Source organism: Tupaia chinensis, unplaced genomic scaffold, assembly GCF_000334495.1.
Source record: "Tupaia chinensis unplaced genomic scaffold, TupChi_1.0 Scaffold144982_1, whole genome shotgun sequence".
Taxonomy (NCBI): domain Eukaryota; kingdom Metazoa; phylum Chordata; class Mammalia; order Scandentia; family Tupaiidae; genus Tupaia; species Tupaia belangeri.
This window is the reverse complement of record NW_006204841.1, coordinates 2,770,248-2,787,981: the sequence shown is the minus strand read 5'-3', so window position 1 is coordinate 2,787,981 and position 17,734 is coordinate 2,770,248. Positions and strand designations below refer to the sequence as shown.

Below are 17,734 nucleotides of genomic sequence, written 5' to 3'. Positions count from 1 at the left end.
TTAATTTTATTTATTCATTCACTTATTCGTTATTATTATTTTTAAATTTGACCAGAGAGAGAGGGAAAGTGAGAAAGCAAGCCACCAGATCTGGGACTCAAACGACATGGTCCACCATGTGGGAGTGTCCAACACCTTAACCACCACACCACCTACTGGTCCCAGCAGATTTTTTAAATATACAAATATAAAAGTAATATTCTGGTTTCCATGGTTGTGAACATGTAATTTGCCCACAGTGACCCACAGCTAGAACCCGCAGAGTCATCTCTGACCTTCTCATCAGTGTCTTGGGCCCATCAGTTAAAGCAGTTCAACAAGAAGGACTAACCTTTCTCACCTAATGACTGCTTATATGAGTCTATTTTCATACAAGTATTAATCACTATCCCAGGACCTAAGGATCTGTTACAAGCTAGCCATTTATTTTAGAGCATGCATTTGATTAAGAAATATTTACTTTCATATTGAAAGCAGAGTGTAATTTTTAAAGTGAATCTGTCCCTTCACTCTTTAGCTAAAATAGAGAATGATTTCCTTCTTCCCGTCCCATCAATCAAAGCATCACAAACAAAGCTCTGATGGATGACCAGTCACGATGGATTAGAATTATGTCATTATTAGAAAATGTCTCATCATCACTTTTCCAAGTGTATATCAATTATAGAGTCTTTGAATTCAGATAAAAGTAGTCAGGGAAACATCTTTCTGTCTGATTCCCTCATACAGATTTGCACCTTTCTTTGCTTTGTCCCTAATAGCTGTGATTTTAATACCATTGTTTCAACCTAAATAATAGCTCGGGCTCCCTCTAAAGACATTCCTCCTGACAGTCTTCTTAATCATACTGCTGGATGCTGCCAGCACTGTCTAATACAGAGCAACCAAGTGAAACTGAAGTGGAGAGAACATTTCGCTCCACATTCAAACAATTGTCACTCACACAGGTTAACATTTTGAGCCTCGTTTTGCTGTTCTATGAATAAGTCATACACTCACTATACCCTCTCTCATAGTATTTACAAAAATGCTCCCAAGTGATACGACACAAAATAGTCCTTCATACTCTACCTACCAGTATTTCTCTTAATTGCAAGCAAGCCAATAAATGAACCACTCATTGAAATGGACTCCTGAAGGAGGCAGCAGGAAATGATGGTGCTTGTGGAAGCAGAGCTACAGGAAATGTGCAAGAGCATTAGAACTGGGAAGCACTGACCCCTGTTGGTAGTGCAGCAAATATGCAATAGTTGGTGATGCTGAGGCTACAGGGGATAGCCTGGGTTTGTGTCCCAGGGTCTCCTTGTGTGTACTGGTCATGCATGCACTGGGAACTGCATCATTACATGGGGGTCCTGTTGGAGAACTCTCCTCTCTAACATAACATTTTTAAAAATGAACTTAAAAAAGAATCAGAGAGAATTACTACCTTTTTCATGTTTTCAACACTTTTTTCCCCAAATCGCTAAAGCATATTTGTTTTATTACTGACATTTTTGATATATGAAAATGAATATTCCAAATAGGTATGAATGCCCAGTACCATTGGATATAGAAAAATTAGATTTAGTCGACTGGAGTTCACGATAAGGCTAGTAAAGACAATGATAAGGAAAAAAACGTGTTTTTCAGTTATACATTCATCATACATACTGTATTCTTAAATGTTTCCTATTCCATTGTCCCCTTCAATAAAGATGAGTGAAATGCAAATTGTGGTCTCTCTTCAGTGCCTAGTGGAAATCATAAGGGAAAAGAAGAAAAATAAATCACATCCAAAGCTCCATTAAAGTGAAACTGTGACATGGAAAAAAGATTTTTTTCTATTCTGACAGAATATTATTTAACAATTATGAAATTTTTATTTTATAACAAGGAAATATAAGGAGTATGAAATAAATTGTGCCCCCATTACAACTGCAGAAGTATAGTTTAATCATCTAAATGTCATAATCCTTCTATTCTTAAAAAAAAAAAGACTCATTTGGAAAAATCACGTCATTATTATTATTTTCAAAATTTCATTTTTAAATAAAATATGACAGAGTAAATTGCCATTAAATAAATCTATTATCATGTGGAATTCTCAATTTCTCTAGTACTTATAAGCAATTAACCAGGTTAGTCATTCCTGGGTATAAACCAAAGGGAAGAAGATCTTACTCAAATTTTCAAAAGTAGCGAAATTCACTGGAAGGATGATTGCACGAAGGAAGGACAGACCTATATTCTAGCCCTGAATCTGCTGTAAAACAATTTATTTTCCCCTCTTGTAATGTAATCTTGCCTGCCCTGAATATCTCTCAGGACACTTATATTGGAAATAAAGGTGAAAAAATTATATAAATGCATTAAAAAGTAAAGTTCAACCCAAATAAAAACATCTCAACCACAGAGTTCATTTTAGCTTCTCCAGATATTCTAACTGTGATGTTATTTATCAGGATGTTTTAGCATTGGTATTGATTAGTAAGAGGGCAAAAAATTATATGACCGGTGAAATTCCAAAGGCGAGCCCTCCATGCCACATGGCTCTTATCTGGTTATGAAAGCAATATTACAGGGGCTGGTGTGGCAGACAGACTCTAGGAGGCCCCAGCCATAATCTTTCCCTCTGTACACACCCTTGGGCAGTCCCTTCTCCTTGAGCATGGGTGGGAGAGCACTTGCTCTAACCAAGAGAAATGGCCAAGGTGATTGAATGCAACTTCTGTGATTCCATTACTGCATGTAAGACTGCCTTGCTAACAGGCTCTCTCTAGAGACTCTCCTTGCTGGCTTGAGGAAGTACATAATTATGCTGTAGAAGCCACGTGGCAAAGAGCTGTGTATGGTTTCTATGAATTGTGAGCTGCTTCCAGGAGCTGAGTACAGCCTCCAGCAGAGAGCTAGCAGGACACCAAGGCTCTGGATGGATAGCAACATGAAACTGAATCTTGGCAATAGCTTCAGTGAGCTTGGAAGTGGATGATTCCTCATATCCTAAGAAGAACACAGCCTGGTCATTTCTAATTCAAGCTTTGAGACTCTATGCAGAGTTTCTAGTCACTATGTGGCTAGACTGTTGACTCTCAGAATTCCTGAAATAGTGTGTGCTGTTTTAAGCTGCTTTGTTTCTTAAGATTTGCAATAAAGTTAATAGAAAATGAATACTGTTGGTATAGAGGTCATTATTAATCTGACATAGCTATGATACATATGAAATCAGGAGGTTATCTGACCAATTTTTTTTTTTTTTTTTTTTTTTTTTTTTTTTTTTTTTTTTAGTGCCAGAGAGACACAAGAAAAAACAGAGAGAGAAAACACTCCCCAAAGGGACTTGGTAAGCTACGATCCTTTTTCTACCAGTTCTCCATCCTGTCAGGATCCTGAGCAAACTCACGTGTGCCCTGTGTATTTTTCAAGCCTCTGGGACTAGGACTTAAACCCTGGTTGACTTGTCTTTGGCACTGTTGCACTGTAGGGTCAGTTTATGATTTTGTCATAAGTCACAGCCTTAAATTGATCATTATTCTAAGACCCGAATCATAAACTGAGCACTTCTAATATTTGCACTCGATCAATTGGCTACACTCTAAAATTTTGTAATTTAAATCAAAATATTCTTTTTTTATGGGACCAGCAGGTGGCATGGTCGTTAAGATACTGGATTCCCAAATGGTCGACCACAGTTTGAGACCCAAACCTGGCAGCTTGAAAATCATGCCAGGTGCGTGTACATGCATGCCCAAAATCCCAAGAGGAAAATGGAAGAGAAAGGATTGTGGCATGGCAATTCCTCTTCCCCAGGAGGTGATTTCTTACTTCTTACTTTTCCTCTCTCTGTCTCTCTCCTCTCTGGCAAGTATATGTGCTCTATGGCAAGAACCTATATATAAATAAAATTTTTATTTATCCAGTACATACTTGTTGATTCTTATTCTAATGTTAAGAAATACCAAACAACTCTAGGTCGTAAAATACACAAGCAAGAAGTGTCTGTAAATTATGTCTAATTCTTTCCTTAGTACTGGCTGCTCCAGTATCAAGAGGTCAAAAATAAGACTTTGAAACAATATTTATCCACATGTAATGTAAGGACAACATATTTATAAATGGCACTCAGTATGCCTATTTTTCCATTCTCTCCTATCATTTTATTCATCATTGGCATCTCTTTCATATCAATTTCTGAGTTGAACTTTCCAAAGCATAGGAAAAAATAATAAAGGGATTATCTAACTTCAATGGTTATTCTCCCCACCCAGGGAACTTTGAAGAAGTGAAAATAAACCATTTAAATCTCTTCTTATGTGAGAATTTGAAGATCCTAAGAGAGTAAGTTCTTAACTCTAGTGTTAAATGCATCCCCAACTGTCTTAACCACAGTTAAGTTGCTGTAGCAGAATACCATGGAGTCGGTAGTTTCTAACAAACAGGAATTTATTTAATCACAGGTGTGGAAGCCTGTAAGTGTAATGCTATGGCACAGGCATCTGGAGAGGGACTGCTCAGTGTGTCATCGCATGGTAGAAGGCAGAAAGATAAAGAGACAATCTGCATGTTCACATGGCAGAAGAGTGAAAGGTGAAAGCCAAGAGAGTGAACCCTCTTCATGAGTCCTTGTTATAATGGCATTTTTAAGAAAGCATTGTATGACTTGGTGGATAAGAGATCTTACATCCAGAGAAAACGCATCTCTAAGTTTTCTTAAATCACTCCTCCAAGCTCCTATGGATGGATCATAAAGAATTTCGTAGTGGGAATACAAACTGTTCTTTTTTTTAATTTTGATTTTTATAAAGCAAAAATTACAGATTGTTCCTCCAGTGAAAAACTTTACATTCTTCTGTTTATTTATGTTTCTTCCCTTTGATCTTCTCATTCACCCTTTTTCACCCACTCTACAACCCACCTCCTCCTTTATAGATTCTGGTATCTGCACTTATCCTCTCTACTCTCATATCTTTAGATCTTTCCATTTCTACTATGGAGAGCAAACATTCAGTACATACTGAGTGGAGATATACAGTATGCATCTTTCAAAGTCTGGCTCACTTCACTTAACGTTAAGCCTTCTATATTCATCCACTTCGAATCACACAATAGGGTCTCACTGTCTCTTAGGGCTGAGTAATAATCCACCAACTGTTCTTAAACCTGAGCAATGGTTGTAAATTGCTTAGCTACAACTTACTAGTGGTTCTTTGTCTGGCTTTGTGTGGTTTTAACCCATACACATCCAAATAACAAAGACTAAATTTGCCTCTCTGCAGATCCCCAGGTCAGATATCTTTCACTGTCTTCTCCTCTTCTATGTCATCCACATTCTAGTCACCTTGCTTTTCTGGTACTCTGATTTCTAGCTTTTCAATTCCAAGCAACTACTGAGCCCTGAGAGTTGTAATATGTCTTCCTCTCTCTTCCCCTCCATGGCAGACTAAAAAGTGACTTGAGGCCAAGATATAAGGCAATTATAAGCTAACCTCAGATTTCCTCCTTTTCTTGGTGATAACAGATCTACCTTGCCTGTTGCCTAATGTCTCAGAACTGTTTTTTTAGTTTGTTTGCTTTTTTCCCCCAGCTATATGGAAGGAGTGCAATTCTAATGGCTGTTAATTTTCCTTGGACAGTAGCAAATGTCCTTACATTGTTTTTACCCTGCCCCTCACAAAATACAGAATACCATGTTTGACTTGACATTGTCATAGCACTAATATCACACAACTGAGCCCCCAAGGAGTAATATGCTGGAGAGAGACACACTCTCACTGCAGCATCAGTTTGGAAATGAATGAACAAGAGCACACCTTTTGGGTTCACGTCCTAGCCTGTGAGCTATTTGCTATGCGATCTTTTGCCAATCATTTAGATGTTCTCTGCCCCAGTTTTTCCTGATGTGGGTAGCGATAATAGTCATTATTACCATTATTATTAACTTCTTAAGGAAAGAAAATAGGGACCAGCAGTTGGCGTAATGGCTATGTCGCTGTACTCCCACATAGTCGACCATGGTTCAAGTCCTGGACCTGGTGGCTTAAAACTCACACCGAGTGTTTGTGCATTTTGGCCCAAGATTCCAAGAAGAGAATGAAAGAGAAGGGATTGTGGTGTGGCCATCCCCCCTGGGGGGTGATTTCTCACTTTCTGTCTCTCTGTCTCTCTCTGTCTTTCTGGCAAGCACATGCACCCTATAGCAAAAACCTCTCCAAAAGAAAAAAAAAAGAAAAGAAAAGAAAAGAAATATGATAAGATGAAAGATAACGACTCTTTATTTGGCTGGAGAGTAAGAGGAATAACAGCAATTCTCTAAAATACATATGAGATCCTGTATCACCGAGATGAGCTCTGTGGTCCTGAAGTAAGGTTAACACACGAGTGCTGAAAACTGCACTTCACGCTGTAATTCCAGTTATAGAAGGAAACATTTTTTGGCAAAAGTAGTGATTGAATACAGAGTCAAAGTGTTTTCTGAAATGCTATTCTCTGATGATGTTTAAAATTATGAGGCTTTGGGATCCTGTGAGCACGAGGATGAAGACCTTATTTGACCTGACACCAGGGCCTTGCACACTCACCTACATGCTTCTTCCTTCACTCAGTAAAAGGCCATTAAGCATCAACCATGGGTTCTGTTTGAGCTCTTGTTGGATGCAAAGAGGATTATGTGATCCTTGCCCTTGAGATCACAACCTAGAGGCAGAAACAGATATAGAAACAAATCATTTCAAGGCAATGTAATTAGACTTCTAGTCCAAGTAAGAACAAAGTGTTATGAAAAAATAAAGAAAATTTATCCAGGAGTATTTGAAGCCTTATTGTAAAATTAAGAGTGTGGTGTTGATTGCTTTTTATAAAAATCTTCATTTACATTCTTTTCCCATGGAAGTCCCAAACAATAAAAAAAGAGTTATTTAAATTCATTGAGTGAATGACTAATCATTATTATATGCCAATAAATGTATTTAATAACCAGGTGAGATTTAATTTTTAAATATTAAAAGATAGTAAAAGCAAAAATGAACAATGCTTCTCTCTTCTTTGGCATTTCTCAATAGATATTGCTAAATTGTATGATTTCAAAAAATGAAAATGTTGATGAGTTCTTGGGGACCAGCAGGTGGCGGGGTGGCTAAGGCGCTGGACACTCCCATATGGCTGACCATGGTTTGAGTCCCGAACCTGGCAGCTTCCTTTCTCACTTTGTCTCTCTCTCTCTCTCTCTCTCTCTGTTTGTATGTGTCTCTGATCAAATTAAAATAAATGAATGAATAAATAAAATTAAATAAAAAATAATTATAAAATGTTGATGAGTTCTGAAAACTTTCATACAGATTTTTACATTTACAAATCTATCTTATTTCATTAGTTGGCCTAATTTGCTTCAAGAAAGGCTGAAGATAAGTGTGTCAAGAAAATAGAAAATAAGAGATCAAAGTAAACATGATTATTTTAAAATACGGAATATTATGCGCCAAGATCCGAGCTAGGTAATTATTAACATTTACTGGATTTAATGTTTACAATCTTCACCTGAAATAGGTGCTATTATTTTCCCTATCTAGGTATGAAAAATGGAGACTTCGTAATATCCAATGAATAAAGGTTATGTGGTTTGTAGATGGAGATATTGGGATTTGAAACCAGAGCCACCAGTCTCGAAATCCTTAGCTTTTAGCTATGGTATATGCTGCCTCCAGAACGAAATAGTAAATTTGGCCCAAATTGCTGCAATAAACAATAAGAAATGAGGCCCTCAGAGAAACTGCTTCCTGTCCCCAAGGTATTAAGGGGACAGGTATAATGGAGTGGTTTAAAACAATTCTTCAGAGTTTCATTTAAATATCCTGTAAAAATTAGTTTCTTACACTTTATTTCCCCCTATCATTTTTCACCACTAAGATGATTTAGTATTCTTGCAGAGGAAGAAAAAAATCAAATTACTTCAATAGACAAGATTGATGGGACCTTGAAAAAAAATAATGATTGAAATTCTCAGCTGTTCTCCAAGGTGATTAAATCCTAATTGAGGGAAGGGCCTTGTGTGGAACCCGCAGGCTACAGCAGGACGGTTCTGTAGCTCCAAAGGAGATACAGTTGGAGCTATTGCATTCTGCGATTGCTTTAGGCAGTTCCATATCGAGTGGTTACAATTCAATAATAGGAAGGGCTGACATTATAATGATTTCTACTCTCCCTCATTATGCTGTGATGTTTGTTGAGGTACATAAGCAATGGTTCTTAAGGGCCATTAAAGAGGGCACAGAAGACCTCTCGTTTTAAATAGACAGAGCTTAGTTTTAGGTAGAAGGGGGTAAAAATCTAATCCCTGCCTAAAATGTACTGTATATCCAAACTTTGAGCCTAATGCCTTCAGGTTGTTATCACTGCTTATCAACAGAAGAGGAGGTATATGGGTGAAGAAATGGTAAAGTCCTATAATATTTAAGCAGTCGTTTATAATCTAGATTCCTTCAAGAAGTAAAATCCTGGAAAAAAGGTGTATATGTGTTCAAGGAAGAAACAACCATTTTTTTCCATTTTGCATATTGGTAAAATAAGGTTCAAAGATGTTAGATGCTTTGGTAGAGATGATCCAGAATATAAGGAGCAAATCTGTGGTTTTAGTGATGTTGTGTTTTGGTTTTGACATTGTGCATTATTGATTTTTAAGAGAGCAGTCCCCTTTCTTCATGTCGAACTCACTTAGCAGTTTTTTTTTTTTTCTTTATGTAATAGGTAATGAAGTGGGCATATTTATAACTCATTTTAATGGACCTTTTTTCAGATGCCTGCTATATGCCATTGGCAAATAAAATAAATGTTGTTTATGTCTTCTGGGAGCTTATCATTGAGGAGTGAAGGAAAAAACTCAGCAAGTGAGTGTAAGCAAGAGTTAGGTGGCTGATTTAATTCTTATATGCAATATAAGAAACAGAGAGAAGCCTATTACTCTTTTATCAGATACTCTTGCATTTGGAAAAGGGGAAAAGAAAGGAGAAAATCATTCTGGATGACCTGGAAAAACATTTTAAAATTTTAAAGTTTTATTTAATAATCACATTTGTAATAAAGAGCTGGACTTCACTTCTGATGTTTGACCCCTGACATCTTTTAAAAGCCACCTCTCCTCTATCTCCCCTTGCCCCATATAGGAAAGTCAAGTGCCCCATCCATGGCACCCATGGTAAGATCAAAGCATCCAAATCCTAGCCTGCATGTAAGAACACGCTGTTATTCCTCCCCTTAGCCACATTACAAGCCAATGCTATCACTCTCACTTAGCTCAAGGCATTCCAGACCAGCTTGGGTACCTGCCCTGCCCCCATCCACACATAAGCACATCTTGTGAGGACAAATCTCATAGCCCCTCGGTGGTGACATTATCTGTCTTGACATGTGAACCAATTTGGGTAAAAGAAGGTTTATTCTGCCCTTCATAAAAACCAGCACCAAATAACTGGCATTGTGATTATAGTCAAAGAAATGAGCACATCACCTGGGGAGTCTTTTTTTATGGGGGGGGTGTCTTTTTTAACTTTTAAGTTTATTTACTTATTTTATCCATGAAAGAGAGAAAAAGAAAGAGAAGATAAAGAAATAAAGGAGAGAAAGAGAGAGTACAGAGAGAGAGAGAAAGAGAAAGAGAGAAAGAGAAAGAAAAAGATAGAGAAAGAGAGAAACAGACATGTCCAATGGGTCTTCATGCCACAATCCACCCTTAGCTTAAACCAGCCCCAGATCATGGACACAATATGCTCCCAGCATGTTCAGGGAGGTCTCCAGACACAAACCTAGAACCTTTCCATGTAAGTCAACTTGCCACTATGTTGCCCTCTGGCACCATTTTCTTCTTTTTGACTTGCTCGCTGGCTCTGCTGGCTGCTGGCGAGAACACCCTTGAAACCGCGACCTGCCCCTAGCATGTTCTTTGAACCATGCTGCAGGGAAGCCTGTGTGGTGCCATAATGCTTTTACCAAGTCCAATCCAGCCTCTGCTTAAATGTATTCAACTGGCATTCAGGAATGCGAGTATGAGATTGAGGTCCTTCTTAAAGTGGGGCTGGGTCACGTATCTTAGCTGATAGCTGCCCTTGTGTCTCAGTGAACAATAATTGCGCATGCTTCAAAGCAGTCAATTGGATCTTTTGACTCTAGAAAAAATCATGATGAATATTATCTTCAATATAGCACCTTGTGAACACCGATTATTTGTATTAATCAGATATTGATCTCTAGTCCATGGAAGCCTTTGGAGATAGACTGAAGAAGTCATATGAAAAAAATATGAGCCCATCAAGTACCTGCTCACGTCGAGGTCCACACTCCTAAAGCCAGGTTACTTACTGGATTTCTAGGAGGCTTTACACGTTTCTGTTGCTGTTGTTAATGCCTCTGTCACTAAAAAAAAGACATTTGTCTGCGGGGTTACAGGAGAAAATACCCAAGAGACCCTATGGCACAGAAAGACTTACTCTTTAAGCCCTGTCAAAGAATTGAAAGACCTTAACACTAACAGCTAACTGAAGTCAACCGACACAGACTCTGGGTTCACCTGGGTGCTGGGGCTTATCAACATGTCAAGGGATTAATTCAAACCCAATTTAAGCCTAGGGTTTCTAAATCCCAAAAAGCAATGATCACCATGAAGGAGGCTTCTAATGTTAACAATATCGACTTAGGACACTCTGAGAAACTTAAAAATATGAGCAGAGTAGATGGGACCTTATGAAATATATCTAGCAACCACACAGATGCACACATGACTTGAAACCAAGGGGAAAAATGAAAATTAAAACAGGTATCCACTATTTGACCCAACATGAAATTCAAAATTTATTATAAAGGAAAACCACTTTAAAACCACATTTCCGCATCACTGGGGGCTCAAATTCATGTCATGCTGAGCCGTATTTTATTAGCACATTGAGAAGGCAATCTTAGAGATGGTGGGCTTTGTGGTTTTTATTTTACAGCAAAGTACGGCTGAGCTCATGTGCTTTATTCTTCTCTACTACAATCAACTGTATGACACATTCACAATTTTTGATTACTTTCAGAGTGTGCATATGAGTTTCTGTTTTCATTTTGTTCATATGCCTATTTAAAGTGAACAAAATTAAAGCATTTCAAATATGTAAGACATTTAAAATATATAAAACATTATTTGGGAGATAAGTTGAACTCCTAATCTTTAAAACAAATATATTTGTGAAAATTTTTAAAAGCTGCCTTTTTTGATTTCTTATTTACATTTACTAGTTGTAGATCTTTGTGTGGAACAATGTGGTTTTTCAAAGCATCCATAAAAAAAGTTCCTTTTGCTAAGGATATGTTTAAAGTTACAAATAAAAGAAAGTATTCGTTGTCTAATAAATATTTATTATCTGCATGTATCAAAAATTATCTTAGTTATACAGTCATGAAAGAAACAGTAAGCCTTTCTTTTCTTTTTTTTTAGAGAAAGAGATTTTTGCTATAGGGCGTGTGTGCCTGCTAGAGACAGAGACAGAAAGCAAGAAATCACTCCCCACGGGGAAGGCCATACCACTATCTATTCTCTTCCATTCTCCTCTTGGGATTTTGGGCATGCAAGCACACTAGCCCAGCATGAGTTTCAAGCCACTGGATCTGAGAATCAAACTACAGTCAACTACACGGGAGTCCAGCACCTTAACCACCACACCACCTGCTGACCCCAGCAGTATGCTTTTCAGAGTATCTGATTCACCATTAGCATATAAGCTATACCTAAGATGCTATTCCTTCGTTATTTATGACTAATACAGCAATGCTGGTTATGCTCATTTTACCCTCTGGCCCAGGTTTCTCAGAGATGAGTATTGGGCAAAGCTCATAAGTGCATCTGTGCCCATCTCATCATTGAGGCTTAAAGTCATGATTCATGCACTCAGACATGTGTCGGTTCAAGATACTGACTGCTTTAATGGAGTCAAAGTGTAAAAGAAGAATTTAGATTTGCCTGGTCTATCAGGGGAGGTGTCAGAGAGTAGCATTTGAAATAGGATGAGTTTATCAGGAAGCAAACCAGAGTAAGTCATTCTGAATAGTAAGAAAAGCAGGTGTCAAGGCAAGAAAGAATGAGATAGCGTTGTGTTGTTCAAGATCTACATTGATTCAGTGTTGCTTGAACAGTATGTTAAAAGAGAGAGAAAAAGAAATTTCAGTGTGGTTACATTGTCAGTGAGTGTATGGATATCACTATTTAGAGTAGTTGATAGGAACCAATGAATAAGTTTGAGCATACATGGAGCATGGTCTCTTTTGTATATGTGAAAGATTAATAGCATATGTGTAAAATTCATTAGAAAGCCATAATTTATTGCAATTATCTAGCTAAGTTTCTTGGTGTCCTTCATGTATAGTTTTTTCTACTTGTTTCTGCAAATAACAGGATGAGCAGGCAACACAGACTATGTACTTAAGACTTAAAATAAAATGGTAACATGAAACTAAAACAAAGCAAATTACTCCAATTTGGATGTAATTGGCTTACTTCTGTGTATAGATCTTGTCTGCCAAGCATTGCTTTAGGAAACAATTATGTAAGCTAGTTATCTTTCTCTCCATCTTATACATGAAGAAACCAAGACTTGGAAAGTTAAATCACATAATAAATAACAAAGCTGGGATTTCTTTTTTTTTTTTAAGAGATATTTTTGCTATAAGGGCACGTATGCTTCCTGGCGAGACAGAGAGTCAGAGAGACAGAAAGAAATAAATCACCCCCCAGGGGGGATGCCCATGCTGCAATCCCTTCTCCTCTCAGGATTTCAGGCATGCATGCACACACACCTGGCGTGTGTTCTAAGTCACTGGGTCCGGGACTTGAACTGCAGTCAGCTACATGGGTATCCAGTCTCATAACCATTACACCATTTGTTGGTCCCAAGGCTGGGATTTCAATTCAAGTCTACCAGATATGATTAAGACCAAATTCTTCATGATGACTGTTCTTTACTGACTCAGCCCTCCCCTATGCCAGGGTGCCTGTCTAGTACTACCAAAATCATGATGTCGTTATTCAGAAATAAGATACTTTTGATCTAATTATGTTGATGTTTATTTATTTCTTCCATTAGAGAGGATAACAGAGACAGGCACCCTCCATGAGGTACCCACTCTGTGCACTCACCCAGGCTCAGCCAGCCTGGATCACCAGCTCATATGCACTAACCCAGGATCCTACCCACTAAGGCCATGCCATTGCCTGGTCCCAGAGATAAGACACCTTTTAGACTGAATTCCTGCTAGATCGGCAGACAGACTTCATGGACTGGAGAGATAAATGAAAAGGGAGACATGATAAATGTGATTAGTCCCTAATTGTTCAGGAAATAATTGCTATTGTGCATATATTTTTCTTTTTGAAATAAAAACAATTAAATTAAAACAAGGTCTGGGGAATTTCCCCCCCCCCTTTAATTACACTGAAGTTGGAAAAAAAAAATTCAACTACAAGAGTTTGGTTGAAAACTCAGAGAAGAAACAGTTACTCTCATACTCACACAATAAAGTCTGATTTCACATTGAAGTTTGGTCAACACTGTGAAAGCGAGTGCTTTTTACTTGCTACTTCAAATCCCTGCCCTGGAGACAAAGAATTGAATGTTGGAAAAATAATGAAAATCAACGTGCAGCTATAATCTTTAGTATATCATATTTTTGTTTTGAGAATCAGATAAACCATTGGGAAACTTTCTTTTAAAAAGCAGGTTATGAATTCTCTCCTTGTACCTCTTCTCATTCCTGTCTGCAGTATGATAAGTGGACTTATATTGAGTTCAAAAAGAATTCACACCGAGCTACTAGATTTTAGGAGTGTTTTCTAAATTATTTTGACGAGTCTTGTAACTCCTGTTAACCCCCAGAAGAATATACATTATTTTCGTTTTGCAAAAAAAAAAAAAAAAAAGTGTGAGGTAAAAGAGATGCTTTTCTTTCACATGCAACTTGCAGAACTCTATTTTATGATATATAAACAGGTGACATTTGGGTGCCACAGGAAGATTCATCTAGCAATATATAGGGATTAATGATCTTTTACTCTTATGAAGAAAATTGTTGCCTAGGAAACAAAGGCATGCATTTCATGCTCTGAGTACAAATGAGTGTTTCTTCAGCTTTCACAGATTGATCACGCAAACAACAAATATGTATGAAGTACCCATTATGTACAATAAACTAACAATATTCTGCATGAAATAGTGAGTAGATTAACAATAGAAAAGAAAGGGCCAAAGGTCTTTCTTCAGAGCATGACTGATGAGTATAGAATTGAAAAAATACATTGTGAGGTGTATGGAGCTATCTAGGGCACAGATGTCCTGGTTTAGGGGGAACTACAAGTACAAAAACCCCATGGTGAGAAGGAGCTTGGTGTTTTTAAGGCACCAGAAGCTGTGTGAGGCTGAAATATGATGAGTGAGAGTCAGAGAGGATGGGTCATGTAGACACTTTTATGTCATTTTAGCAACTTTAGCCTTAGATGACATGATTTGGGAAAACGATGGAGGGTTTTGAGAAGAGGATAGATAAAATATTTGTTTTATTTAATTATTTGGTTTTTTTTTTCCTGATAGAGAGAGGTGTATCCAGAGAAAAAGAAATTGAGAGATACAGAGGCAAGGACCCCAACAGGCTCTTCATGCTAATGTCCATTGCCAGCCTGGATCTATGGTGCACACCCGACATATGCAGGGAGGCCCCAGGACACAAACCCAGTACCTTCCTGTTGGATTCAGTTGTGGTACAGCTGTGCCACCATCTGGCCCTGTGTATGTTTTAGATGGAGCAAGAGGGTCTCCGTGGAGAGTACTCTGCAACTGCAACAGATGTGAAAGGTGAGAAAGGAGGTTGGAGTCCATTTCAACAAAGCAGGTGAGAAAATACAGTGGTTTAAATCAGGATATTTGAAACAGATAAGGTAAAAGGTGTCCAGATGCGAGGTATATCTTGATGGAAGAGTCATTAGGATTTGCCAGTATATCACAGATGTGGTTTATAAGAAATAGAAAAATGGAGGATAATTCCATGGTCATTGGCCTGGGCAAGTGGAGCAATTCTTTGTGTAGAGGTAAAAAGCATAGACTGGAGTCACACAGCCCAGGCTTAACTTCAGAGCTTCCTCGTGGCAACTGTGCCATATCGGACAAGCCATTAAAGTGTTCCATGTCTCAAGCTCCACACTCATAAGATGTGCTCGAGGATAGTACCTTCATAGTTACAATGAGCTTGAAATAAGCTGATTTTTATAAAACTCTTAAAATAGCATCTGGCAGAGAGTATGCCTTATCCAAGTGTTTGTTAAAAAATAAGTTTATTAAAAGATGGATACTTAGATTAAAAGCAATTTTGAAGTGGAGAAGATCCATAATTCCATCCAATTGGAGATAGGTGTGAGATATTCAAGAGTAGAAGAGATATAAGCAGGTGACTATATTCATCTAGGGTTCGTAGCCATCCACATTGGAGACATCAGAGACTTTTAAGACTGTGAAAGATCAGGGCTGTAGGAGGAGAAACAAACAAAAACGTCCTGGAAGCTAAGCCAAAAATAAATGTTCTAGAAAAAAAAAAATGGTTTACATTTTATAAAACAGAACACCCGTTAATGAGAAAAGTTCTTACAAAAGGAAATTTATATTTGCCACCTTAGTGTAATGAACTGCATAGTAAAACTTATACCCATCAAGAAAATAGAATTTTACTTAAACAAGGAACAATGGTTTTCTCACTGTAGACAAAAAGCAAGAAAAAGGATACCTACTCTCACCACTATTACTTGAAATAATTCTGGAATGTTAGTCCATGCAATGTGAAAAAAGAAAACATGTAGAAGCATAAGAATGTGAAAGAAAATGTTTGTCTCTCTTGTAGATGATGTCAATATCTATATATTTATCTTCTTAAATTTGTGTATATATATATATTATAATACATATGGTTGGTAAATTAATATTCAAAATTTAATAGCATTTATTTATACAAATTAGATAATAAGATATTACAGAAACTGTCATTAAAAAAGCAAACATAAAAGTAAAATATTTAGGCATAAACTTTAGAAATATTCAAAATTTACATTTTCAAAACCGTAACCACTTCTGAAAGACAAAAATGTACACAAAGGAAAATAAACAACAGCAAAATATACTATATTCTTGTGCAGAAAGATTAAACATTACTAAGACATTGTTTTGTCTATTCTAATTTATAAACTCAGTGCAATTCTAATTTATCAGTTTTGTTGTTGATGACTTGTAATTTTGGAACCATGTGGTTATAAAATTTGCTTGGGAAAGCAAACAAGCAAGAATAGCCAGAAAATCCACTGGAAAAAATGTGTGCGATGAGAGGAAGATAGGTCACTAAACTCTGAGACATACAATAAAACATCTGTAATCAAAAAAAAAAGGGGGGGGAAGGGGAAGAAAAGAAGTCTGTAACAGTGCATAGATATAGAGGCAGATGGATGGAACAGAATGGAAATTCTAAGAGGAAAATACTGTATGAAATTCAGAATGCAATAATGGCATTAACTCAAATCTTAAGAAAAATTCCTCTGTTTAATAGGTGGCATTGATATAACCAGACAGCCTTATACAACATAAAATTTGATTAATTAGGGATCAGCAGTTAGCATAATAGCTGTGTCACTGGACTCCCATGTAGTCGACCACAGTTCGCATCCCGGACCCGGTGGCTTAAAACTCACACCGGGCACATGTGTGTGAATGCCCAAGATCCCGAGAGGAGAATGGAGGAGAAGGGATTGTGGTGTGGCCATCCCCCCTGGGGGGTGATTTCTCACTTTCTGTTTCTCTGTCTCTGTCTGTCTGTTTGACGAGCACACGCACCCTATAGCCAAACAAAACCTCTCAAAAATTTTTTTTGATTAATTACAATTTATAAATTCTAACTGCATCAGAGAATTGAATATAAAGAATCGAAACTGTAAGATAGTATCAAAAAATATGAGTTTGTAATTTGGACATAAAAGACATTTTGCTAATTATGACAGAAAATTTGAGATAATCAAGAGAAAAGATTAATTTTAATTATATAAAAATTCAAAAAGAAAATTGCTTGTATGACAAGCATGCATAACAATATAAAAAGATAAAAACTGGTGAATAAGGACACATAGACCCCAAAGAAGTGATATCCCTAATAGACAAGGAAAAATGAAATTAAAATATAAGTGTATTTTGATGCAAATTATTGAATTCATGCATAGTTTTTCTTTTCATAGTTTTTTTCCTATCTGGTTTGACAATGCATTTCCATGAACATTTTAAAGATTCCTTGTACATAGGGCTTCTAAAAACAAATTCAAGGTCTGATAATAATAATATAGAAATAGTTTACAAAAGGGCCAGCCAATGGCATTAAGGCTGCTGGGTCCCACATGGCCAACCATGGACCGGGCAGCTTGAAAAACACTCTAGGTACATGTGTATGCAAGTCCAAAATCCTGAAAGGAGGGAGAAATGGAGAAGGGATTGCTGTGTGACCATGCCCCCTGTGTGACCATGCCCCCTTTCTCACTCTCTTCAGCCCTCATCTCTCTACAACCACATTAAAATAATTATCTCTTATAAGGTTAGGGAAAAGATCTAAATATTTAACAGTATTTTGTTTGGGAAAGGCTATGAGAAAACATTCTCAAACATATCTGGTTTGGCAATGCTGAGCAAAGTGAACATACGCACTTTCTCTATTAAGTCTGAAG

At 37.3% G+C, this 17,734-nt stretch overlaps 1 long non-coding RNA gene across 1 annotated transcript in view; it reads right to left on the bottom strand.

Annotated features, from left to right (window-relative positions):
* Nucleotides 1–1,658: 1,658 nt before the first annotated feature.
* Nucleotides 1,659–17,734, bottom strand: part of LOC102489907 (uncharacterized) — a 44,981-nt gene continuing 28,905 nt past the window's right edge. The window contains exons 2-3 of the long non-coding RNA XR_337267.1: nt 6,558–6,672; nt 1,659–1,733 (exon numbers count right to left, since the gene is read on the bottom strand). This is a non-coding gene — a long non-coding RNA (uncharacterized LOC102489907). The remainder of the gene's footprint in view (nt 1,734–6,557; nt 6,673–17,734) is intronic.